Source organism: Dermochelys coriacea, chromosome 2, assembly GCF_009764565.3.
Source record: "Dermochelys coriacea isolate rDerCor1 chromosome 2, rDerCor1.pri.v4, whole genome shotgun sequence".
Taxonomy (NCBI): Eukaryota; Metazoa; Chordata; order Testudines; family Dermochelyidae; genus Dermochelys; species Dermochelys coriacea.
This window is the reverse complement of record NC_050069.1, coordinates 235,613,723-235,636,292: the sequence shown is the minus strand read 5'-3', so window position 1 is coordinate 235,636,292 and position 22,570 is coordinate 235,613,723. Positions and strand designations below refer to the sequence as shown.

The window sequence follows — 22,570 nt, the reverse complement described above, 5'->3', positions numbered from 1 at the left end:
GTGTGATGGGGCATGCATGCCCCACACTGGGACAACAGGGGTAAAATCCTTTCTTTGGGCCGAGGAGGCCACATCCCCTCAACCCTGCTGGGTGTGCTCTGGCTGGAGGCCAGGTATAAAAGGGAGCAGCCCAGTTCATTTGGGGCTGACCACCGGAGAGGAAGGAGGTGTGCTGCAGGCTCCTGCTGAAGGACTGCCAGCACTTCACGATGTGGAGGCCAGCCAGATGACAGCAACCCATGACCCCCAGGCTCTGGATGCCATAAAGGGAGGAGAGAATGGGGGAACCATGAGAACACAAGCAGCGGAGAAGCGGGTAGGAAGTAATCTGGGGAGGTGGTGGGAGAACAAGAGACTAGCTTGATGTGGTTCGGACGGATCCCTGATGAGCTGGTGGCGGGCAACCCCACCATCGATAGGGCCATGGGTTGGGACCTGGTAGAGAGGGAGGGCCCAGGTCCCCATATCCTGGCCGCTCCCCACCATGGGGTGGTGGCCCGTTTCACCAGCTCTATTGAGTCTGGCTGCTAGGCCGCATAGCCCTGATTGTGAGGGCAACTCTGCTGACTCTGGCTGCTAGGCCACACAGTTGTGAGAGAGATGGCGGCGAGAGGGACTCTGACCGTTAGACAACACCGCCCTGATAGAGAAGGTGATAGATTGCCTTTGGCTGTTATGCCACATTACTCTGAAACCCAGAGGGGTCACACAAACCTGACCGTGGGCCTATAACAACCTGTGCCCCATCCCAAAAGGTGACAGGTGTGAATTACACGCGACAGCCAGATAGAGCACAGTCCACTACATTGCAATATTGTGGCTCACTCTTAAAGTGTTCTTTCAAGGCCTCCCTGCATTCTATAGCTCTGCACTGAGCTCTTGTAATAGCCCTTGTGTCTGGCTGTTCAAACCCAGCAGCCAGTCACTCCACCTTCACCCTGGCTGAAATTTTTCCCCTTTGCCTCACAGATATTATCCCGGAAGCATATTATTATTACAGCAGGCAGCTATAACCATTGAAATATTTTTCTCACAGAGATCCACTCTTGTGAGTAATTAATGCCATTGTCTCCTCAATCTACCAAAAGCACATTCAGCTATCGTGCACCTGCTGAGCTGGTAGCAGAATATTTTCTTGGTGCTCTTGAGGTGACCAGCATCTGGCTTCATGGGCAAGGGGTAGGCGGGGTCCCCTAAAACCATTATTGATATTTCAATATTGCCAATAGTAATCTACTAGTTGGGACAGAATGTCTCTGCTTTCAGCTTTCTGAACAGACCTGACCAGCCAACACTGAAGTCAGTGAAGCATCTCCAGTGTCCCACCAATGTTTGCATAATCATAGGAAAGCAGTGCTTTCTTTTTATATACTTTGGGGCAAGGTGGGCCAGTCCCATAATAGGCAATCTAGCCTTGCAAGTATAAATGCGACCATCACTCACTTCTCCACTGTCCGTGCTGCTCTCATTCTGGTATCCCTGCACTGAAGGGCTGGGGCGAGCTCAGCACACAGATCCAGGAACATAGCCTTTCACATCTGAAAGTTCTGCAGTGACTGCTCATCATCCCAAGCCTGCATTACAGCATGATCCAAGCAGGCAGTGCTCGTTTCTCCGGACCAGAAGTGGTGCTCCACCATCTGCAGTTGCTCCGTGAATACCACCAATGACCTTGAATTGGTTTTCACTATGTCACAGAAATCTGTACTCCACAACATAGTCATGTTCCCCACTGACACGGTTCTTCTTGCTGCTCTGCCAATACTGGAGGATGGTGTATCCTATGCTTGAAATGCTCATGACAATAGCGCAGAGCTGTGCAGGTTCCATGCTTCGGTGAGTGATGGGAGGCAGAAAGGATGGCTGGGCAGGTACATGGGATTTTTAAAACAGGTACAAAAATGATCGGATATGGATGACATTATAGGATGGAGAAAGTTGCATTAAGTTGACCCCTTGCTCCCAGCCCTGAGTGACTTGTTTCTGCCCCACCATGTACCACCAATACTTCTCAAAAACAGTTCACCGGACAGTGGTGAATTCCACACTGGGATAGCTATCCATGATGCACTGCACTGTTCAACGACACCGGCACTCCTGGTGAGCATGTGCAGGGCCAACGCAAGGGGCCAAGTATGCATGCACATGAGCGATATGCTAGCTGCGGCATCTTTATGTGACACACTTTGTATTAGCCAAAGTTTATAGTGTAGACATGGCCATAATGATTGGGCTTGTTCAAATATTCCATTTACAAATTGCAGGGCATGCCTCAAAAAACTTCTTTTCAATTTTTAATCAAATAGAAATTTTCTTCCTAACACAGTCCCCATTGAGGGTCACAAGTGGGCCCTGGGCCACAGGTTGGACACCATTGATTTACATGCTTGATGTGTGCTTGTTTCACTAGTAAGTTTCACCTCAGCTGTCTAGAAATAATTGACTCATTAAGTGGTTAAATTCTGAGATGGGAAAATTTATTATGCTAGTTCATCAGGGCACTACTTTAATAGGAAACTGTTTAGATACAGCACAAAAGAAAGCATTCATGGAGCAACTAGAGAACTTTCAGATATCATCATTGTCACTTTGGCCCAAGCAGTCAGCCAATATTTGGGGCCTTGCCAGGTTGTATCCTGTAGGAAGAGAAATTGATTATGCGAATCAGGTATTTCTTTGGTGCAACCCTGTTCCCTTACAAAGCCTGTGCACAAAGTCCTGCTTCCATGAACATAAAAAAAAACAACAACCAAACATCTAAGTCTTCCTTTCCAGAGAGTAACGTCCCCAAAAGATGCTGTGTCTCAGCTTTCTCCGAGGCCCACATACCACTGTTTCTCTTGCTTTCTGCCTCACACAACTACAACCAATCAATCCCCTAACCACTGCATTTTGCAATTCATCACAGGGAAACCCCTCTTATTCTCCCTAGATAAGTTCTTGCTCAGGCCTTACCATTTTAAACTGGAAATAAGGTGTAATTTTTTCTATGGTGAGAGTAGTTAACCACTGGATCAATTTACCAAATGTTGTGGTGGATTCTCCATGACAATTTTAAAGTCAAGATTGGATGTCCTTCTAAATTACCTGCTCTAGGAATTATTTGGGGGAAGTTTTATGGCCTGTGCTATACAGGGAATCAGACTCGATGATTACAAAGGTCCCCTTTGGCCTTAGAATCTCTGAGGCCCAGTGACTTGGACAGTGGGTTGTATTTCAGCTATCACTACATAAAGAGCAATTAAATGCCCCTTCTATTTAGCCTGATTGAGTGAAGGATGATTAATACACCCATCAACTTTAATCAGATCTGTGACTGATGGCAGCCATTAACACCTTGCAGCATAAAAGTACGATTTGTGATATCATATAAAGCTGACAGCATCTCAGTCAAGAGACAGGAGTATTCATTAACTCAGCTCATCAATTCATGAGTTTACACTGTTTAAACATTTGATTAAAGTAACGACTCATTAAGGACATACTTCAGAAAAAGAGTTGGCTATGAATTATTGTCTCAGAAGGCAATTTTTAATTCAACTGATATTTCAAGATTTAATTCAGTTACTGTTTAAATGTCTACATTTCTAACTTTAGAATTACTTTTGGTTTAACTATCATTGAAAGTCCCATAACCTTTTAGATTGCTAGACAGCTTGACTGGCAAATTAATCAAGACCTGTATTAGGCAACAACAGTTTCATATCAGTACCAAAAAGGAATAGTAAACCAAAAATTTTCTCCTGTGTAATAAGACTTTGAAAATTGTCATTTGACGTAAGTTCTAGAATTCTACATAAAATCATTCATTTAAACTTTGCAAAGAATGTTATAACAATCTTTAAAGACAAATAAGAAATTACTTAAAATAAAATATCTGTTTCAAATAAATTGTAGCCCCATGCAGAGTGTATTACAATAGTCAAGTCTTGAAGGCATGGATGATGGTAACAAGATCTACATCTGAAAGATAAGGCAGTCAAATCAGATGTAGCTGACCAAACACTTGCTTGATCACAGATACTTCAGAGTAAGGTGACCAGATGCCCTTATTTTGTAGGGACAGTCCCGATATTTGGGGCTCTTTTCTTATATAGGCTCTTATTACCACCCACCCCCATCCCAATTTTTCACACTTGCTGTCTGGTCACCCTAAGCCAGACCCCAGGTTATAAATTTGGTTGTCAATGGTCGTTGAGTGTCCCCAATCTTAGGGGCAGATATAATCTCTACCATCTCTCCCAGCAATTGCCAATTGGAGAACGTGGTCCGTGCAACTGCGAATGTGAAGGAAGGTAATCCACAAGAAAGTCTCTGTATTAAAATGTGATACACACTGAAAATTATTGAGATCTAGATGTTTTATCTTTAAGCTGTCTATTAAATAAACAAAAACTCATTCATTGCAAAGTGAAACCCTGTGGAAGATCTTTAGAGTCCATTGGGAAAGAGTTTCCTGCTACATCAAAAATTCTAAGTACAGCAAACCAACCTAAAGCCTCAAACATTGTAAGACAATAACAATGGACATATTTATACTGCTTTTAACATACTGCTAACATGAATTTCTACATCAAGTGATAATATGGACACCACCCAGGGAGAGAAAAAGAAAGCAACCTAGAGAAACATTATGAAGAACAATAGAGAAAGACGCCAAATCCATTAACATGACACTTGGAAGCCTGAAGAGACCAACACAAGACTAAAATAAATGGCAGAAACTGATGGATGCCTTATGCACCTGAGGATGCAGAAGAATAAATATAAGAAAGAAGACTTAAATAAACAGTTCTAAATTCTTGTGTAAAAGTTGTTTCACATTTTCCAGTCTATCATAATTTGAAGGTCTGAGATTTTTCTGATATTTATTAACTATTTATAGGTTCTGACTCTGTCTTAACCCTTGGCTCTGGCATTCAGACCCTGACTTCAGTTCTGACCTCTGGCTCTGGTCCCTGGCTCTGACTCCACTTTGACCTGGTATTCTTGGCATTTGGACTCCAACCACTAGGCCTGACTGCCTTTGACCTGGTGGCCTGACACCAGGGAACTTCCATTCTGGTGAACTTAGCATAAGATATCAAAATGACTGCTGCATACCTATATTTTTATTCCAAAACAGTGAATCTCTAGCCCCTCTTCTTGCAGAGAGAGAGAGAGCGAGTGGGCTTAGTATAGGCCAATCATATAGGAGGATTAGTTAATAGATAAGAGATTATTTTTCCCTTAAAAGGCCCTTTGGAGGAAGCCCAAGGCTCCTAAGATTCATGAAGGTAGGTAGGTGGATTTAACTAATGTCTTAAGGCTCATGTAATGAGTCAACAAGCCTTTCAAGGCTTGCTGGGGGTTTGCATCTCTTGCAGATTTGATACAATCTACAGGAAGGAGGGGAGTGCTCTATGCCCCCACCCCAGTTCTAACTTAGTCATCCTGCTTGTGGACCTCTTGAGGTCTTCTGTGGCTTGTACCAGTGGGACTTCTCTCTGCTAAACTGGATGGAGAAGACAGAGAAGTGATATTGCTCAGAGTGTCCCATCAGCATAAGGCCTAAAGAGGATGACAAGCCACTACAGCTTGTAGGGATTTGTGTAACCTGACATCTTTCATAAGACTTCTCATGGGGCTTATTCACTTACCCAGATATAGCTCTATTCTTTTTCATCTGCTCATGTCTTCAGGAGATGAGCTCCCTTCTTCCAGATCTAAGGAAGTCAAAAAGTTGGAGTGTGGGAAGCACTTTGCCCACCACCTTAGCCATCTTCTTCACTCCTTGGTACCAGATTATGACAATTTTGTAAAGTAAAAAAAATTTCTACACAAATCACTTCAAAGGAAAGTAGAAAGTTGTAAAGGCATGAGAGCATATTTCTTTCAAGAACATTAGAGCTAAAAAAAGTAAATATTAGAACCCCAGTAAAGTGAGAGTCAAGGGTGCATTTCAAAAAGGCACTCAATAGACCTTAATTCCGCTCTCCTAGTACTGCACTGAAATCAAAAATTAACACTTTGCACATCCATAATAAACAGTTTTATTTTATCACAAAAACTAGAATGTCTCACTCATAACCATAGAGTGGATGGGCTGCTTTAGAGTTGTATACAGTACGCATACAATAATTTGAGATTCCTTATGAGAAAAATAACATACTAAAGGCAATCGTTCACACCCCCTGCCCCCAAAACACACATTCTTCATTAAGAGCCCAATCCTGCAAGGTGCCAAAGGCACTCAGGGACAGATTTTTAAAAGTATTTTAGGCACTAACTTCCACTGATTTCAAATTTAGGCACCTAAATACCTTTACAAATCTGGCCATCAGCACCTCATCAGAGATTTACAGCACCTCATAGAATCAGTCCCTATGATTTCATGTGACAGCCAATTCTCCAAAGAGCTAGCATGTCTCCATATATACACTTCATATGCCAAGATCACACATTTAATTGTTAATTAGATGAAAAATCACCACATTTAATATCAGACTAGCACATAAAACAAAATACAAAATCTATGTGCTGTGATACACATTTTCAATACTCAGCATGCAAACAAAGGAAAATGGTAGGCTAGCGTATCCTTGGAGGCAGAGTTTAAGTTTGGGTTCTTTGTTTGCAAAAGGCAACCTTAACTCTACATGTCCTGGGTTGCTCACATTTGCAGTTCAGAGTCAATTACATAAAATACTGTTCTTCATAAGAAATCAATGCTGATTTTCTTTTGTGGATGGAAACAGAAATGCCAATTCACTGTTTGGAGCAAAAAATTGTCTCCTCCTGAAGGAAATAATGGTTGGGCTTAACTTGGAGAGGCTCAGTAATAGTTACAAAATAAATCAACATGCTATGCTTGGCAGGAGAAGAGTAACTGAAGACAGCAGCAATAAAGAATAGGAATGAGTGAATGAAGATGAGACTGGGTGGAACAACACATTAAATACAGTTGAGATCTCAGAAAGATATTCCAAACAGAATATGTAAGCAACAGAAACTAGTTAAAATACAAATGAAAAGGCAGCAAAAGTAAAGAGTCAAAGCAGAAGAGTAGGACTGGAAAAGAAAAGATGCTCAATGACTTACTAACCCTGCCAAAGCCAGATTCTCCTCTGCAATGTCATTAAGGCCACATATACTAACAATTAATCAAACAACATTAATCCTGAAAAGATCTTCATTATACAAAGCAACATATCTATTGCACTTTAACAAGCAAAACTTAACTGGAGATAAGTCAAAACTGGTAATTCATTAGTGGATGGTTTTGAATGTGAAGGCTTAAAAAATGATACAAGCATTAAACAAAAAAATCGTGTAAAATACACTTTATATGTTGGACTTTAAAGTTAAGAGCATGTCATCATGTATAGAATGAAAGATTCACATTTTGTATCTTCTGTTCTGGCTATGTATTTCAGTTTGGGTGTTGCAATAGCTGCCTGCATGGATGCTAATATTATATGCAGTAAGGAGCAAACAGCTACATAGCCATTTATATGTAGATAGCTATTGTAATCATAATTTTAAAGAAGTGGAGCAAGTTTAAAAAGTTTTTTAAGCTTCTCCAACAGTTAATGACAGGGGGCCTGGGCATTTGATACAGAGAGGGGAAGGATGGGTACTACCCTAGGACCGAGGAGATCCCTTGCTCTGCCACAGCCTTCCTATGTAACTCTGGGCAAGTCACTTAATCAGGCTGTGCTTCCATTTCTCCTCTGCAAAGATGTGGATAATAGCACTTCCCTACTTCACAGATGTTATGAAGATAAATACATTGAAGAGCATGAGGGGCTCAGAAACTGTGGTAACTGGTGTCATGTAAATACCAGAGACAACGTCTAACTGAGCACTGAAGCCAAGCAAATCCTTGGAACTGCTACTTTGCTTTGAATTATAGATACTGTTGTTTAACTGGTTTCAGAGTAGCAGCCGTGTTAGTCTGTATTCGCAAAAAGAAAAGGAGTACTTGTGGCACCTTAGAGACTAACAAATTTATTAGAGCATAAGCTTTCGTGAACTACAGCTCACTTCATCGGATGCATATGGTGGAAAAAACAGAGGGGAGATTGATATACACACACAGAGAACATGAAACAATGGGTTTATCATACACACGGTAAGGAGAGTGATCACTTAAGATAAGCCATCACCAGCAGCGGGGGGGGGGGGAAAGGAGGAAAACCTTTCATGGTGACAAGCAAGGTAGGCTATTTCCAGCAGTTAACAAGAATATCTGAGGAACAGTGGGGAGTGGGGTGGGGGGGGGAGAAATAACATGGGGAAATAGTTTTACTTTGTGTAATGACTCATCCATTCCCAGTCTCTATTCAAGCCTAAGTTAATTGTATCCAGTTTGCAAATTAATTCCAATTCAGCAGTCTCTCGTTGGAGTCTGTTTCTGAAGCTTTTTTGTTGAAGGATAGCCACTCTTAGGTCTGTAATCGAGTGACCAGAGAGATTGAAGTGTTCTCCAACTGGTTCTTGAATGTTATAATTCTTGACGTCGCCACAGTATGCCAACATTTTTATGGCTGACTTAGAACAATGCTTCCTCAGCTCTCGTCCCCTAATGCCCCTACTCTACTTGCGCTACATTGATGACATCTTCATCATCTGGACCCATGGAAAAGAAGCCCTTGAGGAATTCCACCATGATTTCAACAATTTCCATCCCACCATCAACCTCAGCCTGGACCAGTCCACACAAGAGATCCACTTCCTGGACACTACGGTGCTAATAAGCGATGGTCACAAACACCACCCTATATCGGAAACCGCTATTCGTACCTACATGCCTCTAGCTTTCATCCAGATCACACCACACGATCCATTGTCTACAGCCAAGCTCTACAATATAACCGCATTTGCTCCAACCCCTCAGACAGAGACAAACACCTGCAAGATCTCTATCATGCATTCCTACAACTACAATACCCACCTGCTGAAGTGAAGAAACAGATTGACAGAGCCAGAAGAGTACCCAGAAGTCACCTACTACAGGACAGGCAAAACAAAGAAAATAACAGAACGCCACTAGCCATCACCTTCAGCCCTCAACTAAAACCTCTCCAACGCATCATCAAGGATCTACAACCTATCCTGAAGGACGACCCATCACTCTCACAGATCTTGGGAGACAGGCCAGTCCTTGCTTACAGACAGCCCCCCAATCTGAAGCAAATACTCACCAGCAACCACACACCACACAACAGAACCACTAACCAGGAACCTATCCTTGCAACAAAGCTCGTTGCCAACTCTGTCCATATATCTATTCAGGGGACACCATCATAGGGCCTAATCACATCAGCCACACTATCAGAGGCTCGTTCACCTGCGCATCTACCAATGTGATATATGCCATCATGTGCCAGCAATGCCCCTCTGCCATGTACATTGGCCAAACTGGACAGTCTCTACGTAAAAGAATGAATGGACACAAATCAGACGTCAAGAATTATAACATTCAAAAACCAGTTGGAGAACACTTCAATCTCTCTGGTCACTCGATTACAGACCTAAGAGTGGCTATCCTTCAACAAAAAAGCTTCAGAAACAGACTCCAACGAGAGACTGCTGAATTGGAATTAATTTGCAAACTGGATACAATTAACTTAGGCTTGAATAGAGACTGGGAATGGATGAGTCATTACACAAAGTAAAACTATTTCCCCATGTTATTTCTCCCCCCCACCCCACCCCACCCCCCACTGTTCCTCAGATATTCTTGTTAACTGCTGGAAATAGCCTACCTTGCTTGTCACCATGAAAGGTTTTCCTCCTTCCCCCCCGCCCCCCGCTGCTTGTGATGGCTTATCTTAAGTGATCACTCTCCTTACAGTGTGTATGATAAACCCATTGTTTCATGTTCTCTATGTGTGTATATCAATCTCCCCTCTGTTTTTTCCACCAAATGCATCCGATGAAGTGAGCTGTAGCTCACGAAAGCTTATGCTCTAATAAATTTGTTAGTCTCTAAGGTGCCACAAGTACTCCTGTTGTTTAACTTGCTCCCTCGTGGAGTCATTAAGTTGAGGTTATTAGGGACAACATTAATGCCTCTGGAACAGGTGGTGTGATTGTTCAGGAACACAGTGTGATTTTAGGTTAACATTAATTTATTTTAATAAGATCTTTTAATTTTGTGAACTCATCTTGCACCCATGCCGTAAAGAGGAATTAGCTGATTATGTAGCTCTTAATTCAGATTTTTGCGCTAAACATGTAGCAAAGATTAAAAACCAGTAGCATTTAATATACAGGGGAAAAACACCATAATCTTCTGCAGCATGTGTGTGTATTAATATATAGTTAGTTTGCTTGTGACAGCTACCGCTAGCAAGCAAACCTTCTACATACACCGGTCATAAACAGTCACTTACAGCAACAATCTGGGGCACTATTTTTTGTTTGTGTTCTTTTAAGAAAAAAAATGTCCAAAAGTGCCTAACTAAAAACAAACAAATCAAACTAAACTCAATATGGGCCAATACCTATATAAAGACCAATGTCTTCTGTGCCGTGTTATAGCCTTCCTAATTAATCTGTTGACATTTTCATTTCATATTTTTACTACAGATGTTGTGCATTCATCCAGCCTTATATGACAGAGTCAGCGTGTGTAACGCAATGAGTCTAAATCAGTGGTTCTCAACCTTTTTATTCCTGCAGACCACTTGAAAATTGCTGAGGGTCTCGGCGGACCACTTAGTGATATTTCCAAATGTTGTTTGTACTGTTAGCTAACTATTGTAAAGCACTTTGGATAAAAGCGCTATACAAAAAAAACTTAGTAATAAATGTTTTTATTTCTACAAATAAAAACACATAACTCCTAATTTAATATCAGTAGTCTTACCTTTCTAATGTGATGGATGGGCCCTCTCTCCCCTGCCGTGGCAGCCCCTGAGCTGGGGCTGGGAAGGAGGGGGGTCTCTCCCTCTCTCCCCCACTGCAGCAGCCCCTGAGCTGGGGCTGGGAAGGAGGGGGGTCTCTCCTCCACCACAGCAGCCACATTGCTGTGGCTGGGAAGGAGGGCTGTCTCTCCCGGGCAGCTGCAGCCCTGGAGCTGGGGAAAGTCACCTCTTTCTCTGGCCGCTGCAGCCCTGCATGTCCCAAATTCCCCCCACCCCCTGTTTTCACCCCACTGCCCCCTCCCACCTATTCCCCCCAAGGCCACCACCTCACCTTACATGTGCATCTTCTCCAGGGTCCAGGCAACTAATTAGTGGATCCACACCTGTGCGGCTCCACTAATTAGGTGAGTGGGCCTTCATTTTCTTATGTGCGGCCGCCCAGGTGCGCACCTTAGAGGGAACTATCCACGGACCACCTGCATGGAGCTTGCAGACCCTGGTGGTCTGTGGACCACACTTTGAGAACCTCTGGTCTAAATGACCTATCTGGCTATTAGTTTAGCAGTGACTACTGCTAGGGACTGGAGGAATTATACATAGTCATTGACTAAAAGAATATTGCTCAAGAAACCCAGACCAGCATGGTTCGATATTGTCCAAATCAGTCCCCTTTGCCGTCATATCTATTGGGGGATTATTTTACATGAAGTCTCTGATAACTGCTTTTGTGTATCTTATAAGCAGAGATAAGACATTATAAAAATCCATGTGATACACGTTAGAAGGATACAGTGACACTGAAAGAAAAAACTTAATGGGAGTTTTGAAATAAGAAGCAGCATTTTAAAAGGACAGTAGAATATTCCATCAGGAGCTGAGACGTTGCTCTTTGTATATTCTCAAAATCTGCAGGACTTGGCCATAACTGACCCACAGAAAAGGGGATGAGTAGTACTTGTGGCATCTTGGAGACTAACAAATTTATTTGAGCATAAACTTTTTTGGGCTAAACCCACTTCATCAGATGCATGCAGTGGAAAATACAGTAGGAAGATATATATCTACACAGAGAACATGAAAAAATGGGTGTTGCCATATCCACTATAATGAGAGTGATCAGTTAAGGTGAGCTATTATCTGCAGGAGGGAAAAAAACCAAAACCTTTTGTAGTGATAATCAGGATGGCCCATTTCCAACAGTTGACAAGAAGGTGTGAGTAACAGTAGGGGGAAAACATAAGCATGGGGAAATAGTTTTACTTTGCGTAATGACCCTCCACTCCCAGTCTTTATTCAAGCCTAATTTAATGGTGTCCAGTTTGCAAATTAATTACAATTCAGCAGTTTCTCGTTGGAGTCTGTTTTTGAAGTTTTTTTGGTGTAGTATTGCCACTTTTAGGTCTGTAATCAAGTGACCAGGGAGATTGAAGTGTCACCCGACTGGTTTTTGAATGTTATAATTCTTGAAGTCTGATTTGTGTCCATTTATTCTTTTACGTAGAGACGGTCCGGTTTGACCAATGTACATGGCAGAGGCGCATTGCTGGCACATGATGGCATATATCACATTCGTAGATGAGCAGCTGAACGAGCCTCTGATAGTGTGGCTGATGTGATTAGGCCCTATGATGGTGTCCCCTGAATAGATATGTGGACAGAGTTGGCAACGGGCTTTGTTGCAAGGATAGGTTCCTGGGTTAGTGTTTTTGTTGTGTGGTGTGTGTATACAGGTAAGTGAGTGTGTCTTTCCACTGTGCATCTCTGAAATGAGACACACTAACACGATAATCTTTTATACTCTGCCTTAGCAATTCAGGCATCATTAACTGAAGAATTCTGCTAATATTAAACTTTGTCTGACAGTTAGGAACTGTTTAAAAAAAAACTTTATTCATTCATTTCCCCCTACCCTTCTGTACCTTAAAATAAACATCTTTTCTGTTATCCAATCCGAAATTAAACAGATTATTCTGTCCAGAGGAAATATGGTTAGTATTTTTGAAGGGTTCATTTTCTCTCGTCTTCAGTTCTGGAAGAAGGCAGTAGGAGATGAGGGAACTAATTGTTGAGTTGCTGGTTTGATAGGGAGAGAATACTGGGTCCAAAATTGGCCTAGCACCAAGAGAGGCACAGACAAAGAGGGAAAGAATGTTTAACCTTTTACCTCTGTTATTCATTTCTCTATTGGGGAAAAAAGTCAAAGCAGCATACAGATGTACCTTCGGCATAGTGATCACACACCACAGATGCTGCATGAAAGCACTGTACACTGTGAACTATAGCTGAAAAAGTCAGGTTATAATTCATGGTACACAACAGTTTCATGGGTAAGTGAATAACCCAGGAATCTGAAAAACAACTGAAGCATAAGGGGTATGTTTTAAAAAAAATGTATCCTGACATTGCTACAATAGGACTATCAACAAAAATGTTTGAGGCAAATCCCTTGGTCTAGCTCAGTAAGACCTGTGTAGGACCTATGGTCTGTGCTCTAAAGGGGGCAAGTCTATTTACTGTTGCTGAAGAATCTGACTTAGATAGATCTTGCCTTTTTTGCCTTGTGGGTTTTGTTGTTAAGCCAATAATATTTCAGATTGGTGCTTGTGTTCGGCTAGAGGCATTTATCAGTATTTGTGTCTTTTCTTCCCCAGCATCTCAAACATTACTACAAAAACACCCAAAACAAAACCAACATATTATGCATCAGAATTGTGGAACCATAACTCCTCTTGACAGCACTGAACAAACCAAAAACCATCATTATTCTACGTTTTTAGTTTGTTGTAAAAATCAGACTTTACAAAGTTTTTCTATCTATCTATCTATCTATAGCATCTCTCTATTCAGTTTAAATGCATGAAGTACTTAAGAATGTGTTGGGGGCTTTTTTTTGCAAGACTGCCCATGGAAAAAAAAATAGTTACAATTTACTGGATAACTCCATGTCATTTAATCTAAAACTGACTAATTCAATTCCTCTAAAGTAATTGTCCTGAAACTATTATAGGAGGAATATAAAAATGCTAAAAACCATTCAACTCTCTGCAAACATGACAGAATAATACAGCCTTACATTTACCAGCCATCCCTTATACTACAGAATGCTTACAAAGAAACTCACTGGTTATATAATGTTTCAGTGGATGTTTGCTTCTTTCTATAAATCTAATTAGGTTTTGATAGATGCATCCATTTTCACTGGAATTCTTTTTGGTGGATTCTAATTGGTTTTTGCTGTGATTTGGCAGCCACATAACTGATCATATGCCTGTTTAATCCACTCATGGGTTATTTAACAAATTGTTAGCTATTTCACTGGTCACTGAAGTGTGGCTGTAACAATTCCTTTTTCCTACTATTGGGACCATTACAATAGCCTTTATGATTTATTTTGTGAAACAAATTTGAAATGTTGCAAAGACAACAGTACATCATCATCTTCCCTCAAATTGTAATAAGGCCAAAAGATATCCTCAAGATTGTACAAGCAAAACACTGACACCTTCATTTCCAATTTATTGACAGTATTTTGACTTAATATTTTATGGCATTGGAAGTCCAATTGCAATGAAATAGTTCTATGAACACTCAAAATAAGCATTTTAGGAGGAATATAGGCCTAGTTATCAGATGCTTAAGCTTCATATAGTGCAGCATACTATAAAACAGCTTTAAAGCACATAAAAACATACCTTTTATGTAGCAGAAATGCTCATCCTGCTAGCTTTGATAGGGCAGGAAGCAGAGGAGACATCTTCTGCTTGGGAAGAGATCTCAACTGGGAGCAGCTGAGACAGTATTCTGCATTCTCCCTCTCCCCACAACCCCTTCAGTTTGTGGGGCCTGTTTTTCCCTCCTCTTTTCCTACTGCTTCATGCTGCAGGATGGTGGAGGAAGGGGATGGGGTCACATGCTACATTTAGGCCCACGCTCTGGACCCATCCCACCCATTTCTGCCGCCATTGGGTGGTGGGGTGGGTGCCTGACTCCCATTTGTGTGAGGGAGACTGTTACAGTTCACTGTCTAGTTAGGACGACCATTGTGGATTTCCTGTTTCAGCCACACCCTTCCCACCATAATTCTGGTATTGGATCTCTGATGATGCCAGTGGCTTTTCAGATCTCCAGTTTGGGCGTCTGAAAGGATTTCTCCCATATGGCAAAACTGGCAAACTGCTGTGTGAGTTATTTCACCTGACATCCGTAAAGTATTAGGGGATTAAATTACAACTGTCACAACTTTGACAGGGTCCAGTGGACTGCCTGGCATTGGTCTTGGGCATTGGTCTTGGCCACAGCCTACCATGGTGAGAGAGATGGCTTCTACGCCTTGCTCAGCTTGCGGCCACCATCATCTTAGCTCTTCTCTGTCTGGCTAAGAGGAGGTGAACAGGCCAGGACTATGGCTTCCAATTAAGCTCTTTGGGAAGGCCTGAGGGTATAGAGGAGGCATGGCTCCACAGAGGTTTTTAGTACACCAGAGGCCATTTGATGCCAGTTGGAGCCACACTGGAACAACCCTTCTGGGTAGTTGGAGTGGTTACTCTAGTTAGTTAATAGTTTTAAATAAACTTTTTAAATGCAGAGAGCACCACACCATTGTGTCTGTCTCATTGTTTCAATGTCCACATAAATAAATATGGTGTTATACATTGTAAGAATAATTATGTGAACCATAAAGTTTATGGATTAGGCATTTAACATGTTGCAAAGCATGAAAATTAAAACATGTATAAAGAGTAATCAAATATACAGCACCAGGTGCTTAATTTAGGTTTGGGGTATTTTTAACTGGTGCTTTGATACTACAGTGCTAGACACATTACAGTATCATACAGTAGACAGAAATCAGTGCAATAAAAATAGTCCTTTACAATACATTGTATTGGCCAATTTCTGCTCATTTTAGGGCTACCTGCATGAGTAAATTGACTAGAATATGGTTCTATCTTTCCAAAATTGGCCAGTATTGGTGTTTGAGGAAATGTACAAGTTAATTGGCATAGCCTGTGGTGGTTCAACATGTAGGACTCCCCTGATGCCCAAGGGAATTGTATGTATGGAACATATGTAAAATACTGGTGATCTACCAGAGTGTGCTTTTCCCTCCAACTCAGCACTACAGTTTCCAGTATAGTTGTCTGGATATATTTCAGCAGCACTAAACTCACCAGGTGGGTGCTACGGCATTGTGCTGCTATAGATGCCATCTTTGAGATAAAATATAAAAACAAGGTCCTGACCACTGAATTTCGTATGGCAAACTTTGCAAGAGTAAAAGGTTTTAACCCTGGTGTCTTTCCCATATTCCAGCTCAGGTAGTTCTGTCTACTTAATTGCCCCTGTTAGCTAGAGGATCCTTATTGTTGCCTTCTAAACCTATGTGTAATGTTGCTGCATTCCATTCCAGAAGTAGCATCATTTCTAATGGAAGCTGAAGTGATCCTTATGCATCTTTTAATTAAATCAAAGTAATCATGTTTGTAAAATGGTGTGAAAGTTTTGGATAACAGGCATGGATATGCAAAATATTATTAGTTTCTGAATCAAAATGTCAAATTCTCATAATAAACTTAAGGTTGCCACAATATACCAGGGGTTTGAGTGCCTAATACTTTTCAAGAATGTCAGAATTAAAAAACTAACCATAAATATTAGCAACTAAGGAAATGCAGAGTTAAAGTTACACTTCTGAAACCAATTACCAAAACTCTTCTTATTGGCTTTAGAAGTTTACAGACATACAGTAACTCGTGAGTGCATATTTTTCATTAAGTTGGTTCCACAAACTCAGATCTCACACCACCACTGCGTAGTTGGTGGGCCAGCAACAAATTTGATAAAGGAATTCTCAACACTATTAGGGATGACAGACCCAATCAGATTAAGCCATGATGATAAGGTCAGTGGGGCTGAAACTTGGCTAATGATGTCATGCCCATGTCAGCTTGCATTGGCGAAACACATTGATGATCTAGCCAAAAAACGGTTACGCACCTTTTTGTAACTGTTGTTGTTCGAGATGTTGCTCATATCTATTCCAGTTAGGTGTACATGTGCGCTGCGTGCACGGATGTCGGAAACTTTTCCCCTAGTAGCTACCTGTTAGGCCAGCTGTGGAGCTCCCTGGAGTGACGCCAATACGGTGCTCTATATATGACCCTGCCGGCCCAACCCACATTCAGTTCCTTCTTGCCGGCTACTCTGACAGAGGGAAAGGTGGGACAGAATGGCATAGATATGAACAACACATCTCAAAGAACAACAGTTACAAAAAGGTGAGTAACCGTTTTTTTTTCTTTGAGTGGTTGCTCATATCAATTCCAGTTAGGTGACTTCCAAGCCTTACTTTGGAGGTGGGGTCGGAGTCAAGAAATTGTAGACTGGAGAATCGCCCTGCCAAAGGCTGCATTGTCACGTGATTGGTGGACGATGGCATAGTGCGATGTGAAGGTGTGCACTGAAGCCCATGTGGCAGCCCTGCAGATTTCCTGGAGGGGTACATGTGCCAAGAAGGCTGCTGACGAGGCCTGAGCCCTCGTGGAGTGAGCTGTGACAACAGGTGCAGAGACCTTTGCTAAGTCATAACAAGTACAAATACACTCCGTGATCCAAGAGGATATCCACTGGGAAGAGACCGGCAAACCTTTCATCTGCTCCGCTAGAGCGACGAACAACTGGATTGTTTTGCAGAATGGCTTTGTTCGGTCTATGTAGAAGGCAGGCGCCCTTCTAACATCCAGCGAAGGCAGCTGCTGCTCACAGAGGGTGGCGTGAGGCTTTGAATAGGAGCACCTGACTTACCGGGTCCAAACAGGCGAGCTCTGCTTGGTTCAACCACGGATCCTCCAGGCCATGAGGTGAAGTGACTGAAGGTCCAGGTGGAGGAGGTGACCGTGATTCTTCAAGATGAGGTCAGAAGTGAGAGGTAGATGGATCAGTGACCCGATCGATAGGTCCATGAGGGTGGGGTACCAGCACTGGCGAGCCCAAGCTGGGGCCACCAGGATGATGTCCGCCTTGTCCCTGCGGACCTTGAGAAGTACCTTGTGGATTAGAGGAAATGGCGGGAAGGTGTATAGTAGTTGATCGGACCATGGAATCAGGCGTCTGCAATCGAGCCCGGGCTATGACCCCAGAAAGAGCAAAAGGTTGGGCACTTCCTGTTGGCCCATGTGGCGAACAGGTCGATTTGGGGAAAACCCGCAGCTGTGGAAGATGGAGTGGATGACGTCCGGCTGAATTGACCATTTGAGTGTGAGGAACCACTTCCTCAAGCTGTCCGCCAGTACGTTTTGAACACCCGGCAGGTCTGAGGCTTGGAGAAGGATGCAGTGGGCTAAAACAAAATTCCCAAAGAAGGAGAGCTTCCTGGCCAAGAGGAGATGACCGGGCTCCGCCTTGCTTGTTTATGTAAAACATGGCCATGGTATTGTCTGTCAGCACCACTATACAGTGGCCCTGCAAGTGGGACAGGAACGCCTGGCACACGAGGCGGATTGCCCTGAGCTCTTTGATGTTGATATGCAGAGACAGTTCCTCTACTTGCCATAGGCCCTGAGTCATTATGCTCCCAAGATGTGCTCCCCGATGTGCTGATGCATCTGTTACCAATGTCAGAGTGGGCTGGGGGGGTGGGGTAGAACGGTATCCCGGCGCTTATCATGTGGAGGTCCAGCCACCATTGTAAGGAGTCGAGGGTATGTCCCGGAATGGTCAGCACCACGTTCAGACTGTCATGACCCAGGTGATACATGGACGCAAGCTATGCCTGAGCCACAACCTGGCATGTTGCACCACGTAGGTGCAGGACGCCATGTGGCCCAGCAGCTTGAGGCACTGTCTCACTGTGGTGGTGGGAAAGTTGCAAAGCCAGTGATTACATGCATGAGGGCTAGACAACGGGCCTCTGGGAGAAACGCTCTTGTCTGGTTTGCATCCAGGACTGCCCCAATGAACTCTATTGTTCATATTAGGTTGAGAATAGACTTGTTGACATTCAGAATAATGCCTAAGCGGTCGAACGTGTCCGTGACGAATTGTACCTGTGATTCTACTTGCTGGCAAGACTGGCCTAAATGAGCCAGTCGTCTAGGTACGGGTAAACGTGCACATGATGGTGATGAAGAAAGGCTGCCATGACTGCCATGCATTTGGTGAAGACGCTGGGAGCCGTGCACAGGCCAAATGGGAGAGCCGTGAACTGATAATGCCTTTTGTCTACTACGAAATGGAGAAAACGTCTGTGAGACGGGTTGATTGAAATGTGAAAATAAGCGTCCTTCATATTGAGGGTGGCGTATCAGTTTCCTGAATCCAGGGAGGGGATGATCGTGCTCAAGGAGACCATGCAGAACTTTGAGTTGACAATGTGCTTGTCGAGTTCCCTTAGGTCCAGAATGCGCCGTAGACCCCCCTTTGTCTTGGGAACAAGGAAGTAGCGTGAGTAGAAACCCTTGCCTATGAGCTCCCAAGGTACCTCCTCCACTGCTCCTAGAGCGAGGGGGAACTGGATCTCCTGAATCAGGAGTTGCTCGTGAGAGGGGTCTTTGAAGAGGGATGGGCAAGGGGGCTGGGAGGGCGGGAAGGAGCAGAAGTGGATAGAATAGCCCGCCTCTACCGTGCGGAGGACCCACTGGTCCGATGTAATAAAGGACCACGCACGGTAGAAGCGGGATAGACGGTTCAGGAAGAGAGCATGACTGGCTGGGATATGGACTGGTAATCTGTCCTTGTGTGCATTTTCAAAATGGGTACTTAGGGCCCAGAGGGGGCTTGGACTGTCGCTGGCCCTGTCCAGAGGGAGGATGCGATGGTCTGCACCTGGTGTATCTACTCCTCCTGTGGGAGAAGTCCTGCCTGGGCCTAGCGGGGAAAGACCGCTGCTGAGTGGGCTGGGCCTTAAACAGCTTTCTTTGAGTTGCTGGGGTATGCATGCCTAGAGACTTAATTGTGTTCCTTGAATCTTTCAGGCTATGCAACCTAGAGTTGGTCTGTTCAGTGAAGAGCCCCTGACTGTCAAACAGAAGGTCTTGGATAGTTTGCTGAACTTCCGGCAGAAGACCCAAGGACAAGTCAGGTGCTCAGCCACATGATGATACCAGATGCCAATGTATGCGCCACCGTGCTCGTGGCATCCAGGGAGCATTGAAGAGCAGTCCAGGCCACTAGTCTGTCCTCCTCAGCAATGGCTCCCAGTTCCTGCCAAGAATCAGATGGGAGGAGCTCCTTGAACTTTTGAATAGCAGACCAGGAATTATAGCTGTATCTGCTAAGGATCACGAGCTGATTAGTGATCCATAGGTAGAATAAACCTTTCTCCCAAAGAGGTCCAGAAGTTTCATGTCTTTTGATTTAGGGGCAGGCCCCTGCTGACCCAGTCTTTTTCATTTACCACATCCACCACCAGGGAGCATGGGGCTGGGAGGGAGCGGGAAAAGGTATTCGTACCCTTTAGTGGAGACAAAGTACTTTCTTTCGGCCCCTTTGGCCATGGAGGGAATGGAGGCCGGAGTTTGCCAGATTGTTTTGGCATTTGACTGAATGGTCTTTATAAACAGGCAGCGCCACCCTAGAGGGCCCTTCTGGTGTCAGAATGTCCACCATGGGGTCCTCTTCTTCTACGACCTTTTCCACCTGGAGATTCACGTTTAAGGCCACTTGCCGTAGGAATACCTGTAGCGCCCGATAGTCCATGGGTGGGGTCTGGCTGCGGATGTACCCGCCACCGCCTCATCAGGAGAAGATGAGGAGGAGGCAACCGGCAGGATTGGGTCCGAGATAGCCCCTTGGTCCACTGGTTCCAGTTCCTCCTGGGCACTGGGTGTAGCCTCCACTGGGGGTGGGGCTGGATCCAGGGTTTGTGCGGGGTCTAGAGGATGATGACTGATAGTTGCCTCAGGAATATGGGATGGTGTACAGAACATGATGGTGGGGGGACACCTGGAGGGGCGCCCTGGGCTTGGTGGTACGCCCAGGGAGTCCAGAACTGCCACTGGGGCTGCCAGTGAGGCATTGAAGCATCCCGTCCGAGATTGTCTGGAACTAATCGGGGTGCCTCCGATGCTCCCAATGCCCTACCCGACCCAAGGGAGCGGGACGGCCAAGGAGGGGCAGTACACTGTGCTAGGGGAGGTTCCATGTGCCCTGACGGGTGGAATGGGTACCAGGTGGAGTGGCGAGATCCAGATTGTGATCGGCGCTGCCATTGTATGGGCCAGTATGGGGAGATGGACCGGCACTGAGATGTTGGACTTCGCCTTGGTGGACAGCGGCCACGGAAGTGCGACCGTGACCAGTGCTCTGCTGGAAAATGGTGCCGTGCCGGTGAATGGACCATGATGGAGAGCAGTTTCACGAAGAGATGCGGTACCACGATGGAGAGAGGTGCCGCTGTGCAAAACCGTCTCGGTTCAAGCGGTACTGTGAGGTCCCAGACCTTGACCTAGACCTCAAGCGGGACCACAACCTGTCAGCCGATGACCATCTTGAGTGGGAGCGGCTTCGAGGATTGGGGCTGTGAGACCAGTGCAGTGAGTGGGACCAGCGCTGCGAGTCCGATTGGCGCAGATCATGGGTAGGGTGCCGGGACTCAGAGTGGCGTGGTGATGCTGGTCTGGGGGAAGATGGCCCAAAGATTGTCGGTTTGCCTCAACAGTGCCAGGGCTCAAGATGGTTTAGGCCTCGAGACCGGAGACTTGGGTGCCGTCATCTCAATGAGCCCTCTGGCGGCCTCAAAGGTGTTAGGTGTGGAAGGCAGCATGACCTCCTCCACCTGCAGCTGCAGGGAGTCCGACGGTATGGGGCTTCCTGGGGAGGCAGGGGCTCACGGAGGACGAGGCCTACTGGAAGGTCTGTTGGCCTTATGTCCCTAGTCCACACCGTGTCCTGTCGGGGGTGTGACTACCACCTTGGGCCTTTGTTGGGGCTTCTCCATGGCCTGCTTCTTATGGGTGACTGGGGAGTGAGAACAGTGCCATGGAGAGTGCTTTTGGGCCCCGGGAGACCGCCAGGCCCTAGAGGGGCATGCCAAGTCCTTTTTCGGCGCTGTAGATGGCACCACTGGAGGAGTGCTCCACACCGAGGTGCTCGGGGCCGAGTGTTGTGGTGGACGGAGAGCAGACTCCATGAGGAGTTGCTTGAGTCTAATGTCCCTCTCCTTTCTAGTGCAAGGTTTAAATGCTTTGAAAATCCTGTACTTATCTGCCTGATGGGCTTCTCCCTGACACCGAAGACAGGAGTCCTGGGGGTTGCCTGTGGGCATAGGCTTGCTGCAGGAGTTGCAAGGTTTGAAGCCCTGGGACAGCATGCCCAAAGCCCCGGAGGGCACTCATTAAAGGGGAAATGAAACCCCTTCAAGCGTCAATGACTATACTCAACACTAAAGATAACACTTAACTATATATAGAAATAAGTAGAGTAGCTAGGGAGTAGTGGAGCACTTGTGAACAGGAGATCACTGTTCCAACAACCGTCACTGGCAGGGTGGGTGTGTCCAAGCAAACTAGATCAGCTCCTGAAGACTTTTTCCACAGCTCACCACTAGATGTCAGGGAAGAGTTCATTCATGCTTACACATACAAATTCACATGCTACCAAACTGCATCTTTGTGAAGGGCAGAGACCTCCCTATACCTGATGCTTCAGACAAGCAATCATCTCCGAGATCCCAGTTGCCTTGCAAATGTGCCAGCTGCACTTTCTATCAAATTGTTCTT

The 22,570-nt window shown here is 44.6% G+C and overlaps 1 long non-coding RNA gene across 1 annotated transcript in view; it reads right to left on the bottom strand.

Annotated features, from left to right (window-relative positions):
- Positions 1-2,582: 2,582 nt before the first annotated feature.
- LOC122459022 overlaps positions 2,583-22,570 on the bottom strand; it is a 67,490-nt gene continuing 47,502 nt past the window's right edge. Inside the window, exons 3-4 of the long non-coding RNA XR_006279436.1 lie at positions 5,640-5,705; positions 2,583-2,636 (exon numbers count right to left, since the gene is read on the bottom strand). This is a non-coding gene — a long non-coding RNA (uncharacterized LOC122459022). The remainder of the gene's footprint in view (positions 2,637-5,639; positions 5,706-22,570) is intronic.